Source organism: Amphiprion ocellaris, chromosome 1, assembly GCF_022539595.1.
Source record: "Amphiprion ocellaris isolate individual 3 ecotype Okinawa chromosome 1, ASM2253959v1, whole genome shotgun sequence".
Classification (NCBI taxonomy): Eukaryota; Metazoa; Chordata; class Actinopteri; family Pomacentridae; genus Amphiprion; species Amphiprion ocellaris.
Genome location: NC_072766.1, coordinates 29294534 through 29300883, shown reverse-complemented (window position 1 = coordinate 29300883; position 6350 = coordinate 29294534). Strand labels below are relative to the sequence as shown.

Below are 6350 nucleotides of genomic sequence, written 5' to 3'. Positions count from 1 at the left end.
GTCCTCAGCAGCTGAATGCACTTCAACTGTGGCTTCAGTGAAAAATTATACACTCTTTTAAAAAAAAACATTGTTAATTCAGGTTTTTTATTGAAAGGAAGAAGTGGAGCTGAGCCTACCGCATAAGTCCATCATGTGATAGCAATACTCAGTTTAAGGGAATCATGAGTCAAGATGCATTCAAGTGCTCAGGTGACCAGTGATTTATCCGAAAGCACGAGGGCGATGCTATTTGTTTTATTTTGAGTCTGCCTACATCTGTCAGGTCCATAAAGTATCTGCAGTCAAAATTTGATGAGAAGTTTCCGAGTGTCTCATTGGACCTTACTATAGCGCAGGCCACTGATTGGACAGGGAGTGACGACACACAGAGCAACTCCAGCACGAAAACAAAACCCTGCATTAAAAAACAACTGTAAACAGCGACGGTGTGCATTGCTCTTCACGGAACTCTCTGTTCTTCATAATTTTAATATGACAGCCAGACCTGTACCGTGGGTGAATGAAGAGGTCGAGACTTTTCTGTCTATGGTGGCGGACCAAAGAATACAGAGGGAGCTGGACGGAGAATGTTTATCAGGAGGTCTCTGAGCGGATGGCCGCTCACATATACAGTAGACTGTATATAAAGAGGCTAGAAGCAGTGTAGGGAGAAGCTGAAAAAGCTCAAAAGTGACTATCGGTCCACCAAGGACCACAACGGCCGGCGTGGGTCAACCAGGAGGTGTTAATGGTGTTTAATGGAAGCTATTTAATGGCACGGCACCGCCAGCAACAGGAGGGAGACTCAGCCGCTGCATGTTGGAGACGTTCGAAGACGGTGAGTGTTTTGTGACTTCAAGAAACTTATACATCATTTATCCCATTGGTGGCAAACTTCCTTTAAGCAAACAAGTATATTTAGAAAGCAACGTCGTTGTCTCCTGTAGCAGACAATAAGCTACCTAGTTAGCCATCGGCGCTACCTAGTTAGCCATCAGCGCTAACTCCGTCCTCTGCTTGTATTTCGTGCTGCTGTTTCTAACGTTTACCTCTCAGAAGCTAATACTTCAGTCAACATGTGGTGTTTTTCGTGTACTTACGGTGAGTGTTTATTTCTGTTTAAGAATCCCTTTCCACATGCGAAGCCTACTCCACCTCCGTCGCGGAGCCCCCAGCTCCCCTGCCTCCTCTCCACCAGCACCAGCGGCTCCTCTGCAGCACCAGCTTCGACACCAGTACCAGCTCGGACACCGACGCTGTCAACATCAATGTCTTATCACCGGTAAGACACGGTAAACAGAGAGCATGGTTGATTTTCGCATTATTATTATTGCTACAGGTGTAAATGCCTGCAAGCATGATCAGAACAACGAGACCAACGACCAAGAATTCATCCATCCATCCATCCATCCATCCATTATCTATACACCGCTTAATCCTCACTAGGGTCGCGGGGGGGGGGCTGGAGCCTATCCCAGCTGACTCGGGCGAAGGCAGGGGACACCCTAGACAGGTCGCCAGTCTGTCGCAGGGCTACATATATAGACAAACAAGCACTCACACATTCACACCTACAGGCAATTTAGAGTAATCAATTAACCTCAGCATATTTTTTGACTGTGGGAGGAAGCCGGAGTACCCGGAGAAAACCCACGCATGCACAGGGAGAACATGCAAACTCCATGCAGAAAGATCCCGGGAAAGCCGGGACGTGAACCAGGGATCTTCTGGCTGCAAGGCGAAAGTGCTAACCACTACGCCACTGTGCAGCCCCCGACCAAGAATTCAGGCAGGTGTAAATGCAAACAGTGCAGCATGCCAGCTCAGGAACGCCTGATGAAAGCTACATGCTACAGTTACACATAAACAGAATACATGCAGCAGCATCTTTTTTCCATTGACTTAACAAGTAAGTCACTCAATTTACTTTCTGGTGCAGTGTAGTATTGCAACCATTCTTCTTATAGTCACCAGGTAGCTGTGAAACTGAATGACTGGATGAAAATATACATAGAAATAAGAAAACACAGCTGTTCTTAGCAACTCCAAAATGTGCACAGGATGAAATGAAGTTCACACCACGTTGTTTTTATTTGTGGTGGAGGAGGTAATGCTTGTGCTTTAGTTAAAGCGAAGAGTACCAGAAGTTTATTAAAGTATCAAAGACGATCATGATTGAAAATCAATGGACGGGTGGCTAAACACATCACATCATAGCTGTGGAGTCATTCAAGCTCCTGGGGACTACAATCTCTCAGGACCTGCAGTGGGAGAAAAACATCCACTCCATCCTGAAAAAGGCTCAGCAGAGGATGTATTTCCTATGACAGCTGAGGAGACACGGCCTGCCACAGGAGCTGTTGATCCAGTTCTACACTGCAGTCATCCGATCTGTCCTGTGCACCTCTGGATCAGCCACACAGCAGGACAGAAACAGACTACAGCCTATAGTACGGACTGCAGAAAACATCATCAGAGACCCCACTCACCCTGGACATAAACTGTTTCCCCCCTCCCCTCTGGCAGGCACTACAGAGCCCTGTACACAAAAATCACCAGACACAAAAACAGTTTCTTCCCCACTGCCATCACTGTAATAAACAGCTGAGCCATTCCTACACACCTGTACAATAGTCAGTATTCCTGTGGACAGCATTTTTTTTCACCATGAACAGCATTCTCTGCTTTTTGCACTGCCTGTGTTTATAGCAATTACCATTTTGCTAATGTGTTCATATATTCCAGTCTAGCTGTACATTTCTGTTTATATTGTGTTCTATTTTACTATTTCTTTTTCCTCCCTGTTCCTCTTTCTATTGTTTATTTTTTATTATTCTCTTCCATATTCCTAGGATGACACCAACAGCCGAAACAAAATTCCGTGTATATCGTGTACTTACTTGGCCATTAAAGTTGACTCTGATCACTTTTCTGTCTTTGGTCTAGGCAAGATGAAAAGGGGCCACAGAAAATTGGACCTTCCTAGCGTACTTGTGGAAATGCAGGCTGAGGAGGAGCGGAGTCATGCCCAGCATGACGAGAACATCCAGTTGCTCCTCAGCGAGGCAAGAGAGAATGAAGCGGCCTTGCCCAGAATGCTGCCTTCAACCAGTCATTCCTGGGTGTGCTGGGGCAGCTGGTGCAGGTAGTCCTGGGTGTGCTGGGGGAACTGGGGTAGCTGGGTAGGCAGTGGGCAGCCGACAAGTGTGAGCGAGTCCACCTCCCATAGACTTGAGATTTACAGGTGCTGGTCATATAATTAGAATGTCATGAAAAAGCTTGTCTTTTGGACAACTGTCAGGTCAGCAGTCTTCCCCATGATTGTGTAGCCTACAGAACTAGACTGAGAGACCATTTAAAGGCCTTTGCAGGTGTTTTGAGTAGTGATGGTCCTCTGATACCCGAGGCTTCGACACATGCTCTGTAGCTCATGAAGCAAACGTATTGAGCCACTGTGCCGAGGCGTGGTTTGGTCACGTGACTCGTGACGTTTGAATCACTTCAGTGACGTTTGAAGCACTCAGCTGCTTCGAATCACCTGATTGGTTCGGTTTGTTATGTGAATCACTCAGCGGGATTGAGTGTTCCGGGATAGGAGATCCCTATTTAGTGTTCATTTGAATTGTTTTTTGCAGAATAGATTGGTTTTTTGCTGTTGTTTTCGCTTTGAGAGTTAGTCGTATGTCGGATTTCGTATTTCGTAGAGAATAGATAGATAGATAGATAGATAGATAGATAGATAGATATTCCCAACTCACCACCCCCATGACACAACACCTGGCACAGAACCTTGTCAGGTGCTTAGCTGACAGACTACAAACCAAAGAAAAGAACAGTTCACTGGCTGTTGCTACACTTGTGGCTCTGCAGTTCAAAACTTTTGGATTCACCAGTCAGAGTGGCAGCCAGTGTGAAAGAACGTTTAATAACAGAATGCACAACAATTAACATAAAGAATGCCAAGCAGCAGTGATCTACATCACAAGCACCACCACAGCCTCGTCCTCCACCACCAGCAGCACCTTCCACAGATATTTTTTTTCTCTTCTGAATAGGGAATGACTGACATTTCTGGTGATGATGATCTTCAATATTTTTCAGTTCAACCGTGGAGCCTATTGGACGAAGACACAAGTAGAGCCTGGCAAATGCAAAAAGCCACAGCGAATGCAATTGTAGAAAGAACGGCAGACCCACTGGTTTACTGGGCAACCCACAAAACTGTTTACCCAAACTTGTACAATGGAGCCAAACATTTCCTGTGTACCTCAGCCTCATCTGTGCCGTGTGAACAGGTTAGAAAAAAAATTCTAAGGCTGGGGAGATAGTGAGTAAAAGAAGGAACTGCTTGAGTCCCAAAACTGTTGATAAATTATTTCTCAATAAAAACTCATAACCAGTTACGTAAGCACACCCTCTTTACTGACCTCTTTACCAATAAACCCCCAGACATACTTTGCCAAAATGCCTAATAATCCATAAAATCTTTATTTGCACCAGCCCCATGTGAAAATGACATCATTTGTAGAGCATCTCATGAATGTAGCAGCACCGTTTAAATGTTTCATAACACAGAATATAAGTGAAGAGTATATAGGGGTTACAGACAAACATGGCAAATAAGAAACGTGCTCTTCAATAGTTTTTGTCATTATTATTACTAGTAATATTATTTTTGGGTCCACTACAACCCATACAATCATCTAGTGTAGTCAAACAGGAATATGTGCATGGCGAATCAAATACAAAACAATCCATGAACCAACGACCACGTCTTGATTGCACTTCAGTTTATTGACCACTAGATGTCCTACTCGAGCACTGTGTGTCATTGAGGCCTCGAGTAATGAACCATGTTTTGAATGACGTGTCGAAGCTTCAACAAAGCCTCGATCAGCCATCACTAGTTTTGAGTTAATTAGCTGATTAGATGTGTCTTCAATATTGAACCTTTCCACAATATTCTAATTTTCTGAGATACCAAATTTGGGATTTTTGTTAGTATTCAGGTATAATCATCAAAGAGAAATAAACATTTGAAATATATCAGTCTCTGTGTAATGAATGAGTATAATATACAAGTTTCACTTTTTGAATGGAATTACTGAAATAAATCAACTTTTTCATGATATTCTAATTATATGACAAGCACCTGTAATTGTATGTAGTTTTACTTTTAGCCCTCCACTGTAGGACAGGCCCACCACAGTTTGTACTTTGCACATTGTAAATAGTTTTGATTTTGCTGCTGACTAATAAACTATTTTGTGACTTATATGATTGCATCAAAACTTTTCATTTTGTCTGTTAAGACACTGGTAGGAAAAGAGTCAACAGTCTGAACGAAACAATTCTGTATTCCCTAATAATGTATTTGTGTTTAATGGGATTTAACATGTTTTAACAAAAACTACTTTATGGTTCATAATTCCGTTGACTGAATTACACCAAAGCAATACTGATTTATCAAACTGGAATTTTCTTAAAACAGCTGTTTTAATGTTTTGGCGTTTAATTTCTCATTTAATCTTGCTAACCTTCACAAACAATAGCATAGACACATCTGCAAAAGGTACAAAAGTTTATTGTCAGAATTGCATTCAAGAAAACAATAGCGTCCGGGGACCGAAAAACAGAAGTATAACAAGAAGAACAACTTTTAACTTTTGCATGACACGTACTGCATCAGTGCATCCTGTACATCTCTGTCCTCCTCCTCTACACCTTGTGCCACTGCAGGCTCATGTGCTGCTGCTTCAGGTAAATCCCATGAAGTCTCATAAGAGAGTCATCTGAAACACATACACAGCATACATATTTTAATACCTAACAGCGATAAACTGCAGCCATTACAGAGTCGTTCACAGGACTGATACACGATAGCGAACTAGCATTAGCTTACCCTCATATGTCGTCTAGTTCATATCCTCTTGTCTTCGGCTTGATACTGCTGCATCGCCTCCCAAACTCTCCTGTGTGTCTCCTGAGTGTTTCGACTCGCCGCTCTCAGCTTTCTCCGACTCTTCTATTACTTTGAATCTGACAGAAAGCCACAGACCGAGCAGCAAGTGTACTATCGCCTCCATGTACATTGTTGTGTTGCGTTTGTGTGGCACACAAATGACGGTAAGCGACTTTCGGGCCGCCGCGCTATGACGACTCCACCCACGATGAGGTGGTACTCAATGTAATGGAAAAACAACTAAACCGAGATGAGCCGTGGCGCGCCGAGTAGATGCTAAAGGAAATGTTAAAGGAAATTTTGTCTTGCACCGCGCTGTATCAACATTTGGGAAAGAGGACCGAGTCTTTAGCGGTTGTCAATAAAGTTTTGTTTTATTGAGTATCCAAACCAACGTAGAGGTGAA

The 6350-nt window shown here is 43.3% G+C and overlaps 1 long non-coding RNA gene across 1 annotated transcript; it reads left to right on the top strand.

The window, feature by feature from the left end:
* Window positions 1-363: 363 nt before the first annotated feature.
* LOC118471860 (uncharacterized) lies at window positions 364-5257 on the top strand. The gene is made up of 3 exons (XR_004849199.2): window positions 364-820; window positions 1107-1264; window positions 2929-5257. It is a non-coding gene; the product is annotated as an uncharacterized LOC118471860 (long non-coding RNA).
* The last annotated feature ends 1093 nt before the right edge of the window (window positions 5258-6350 follow it).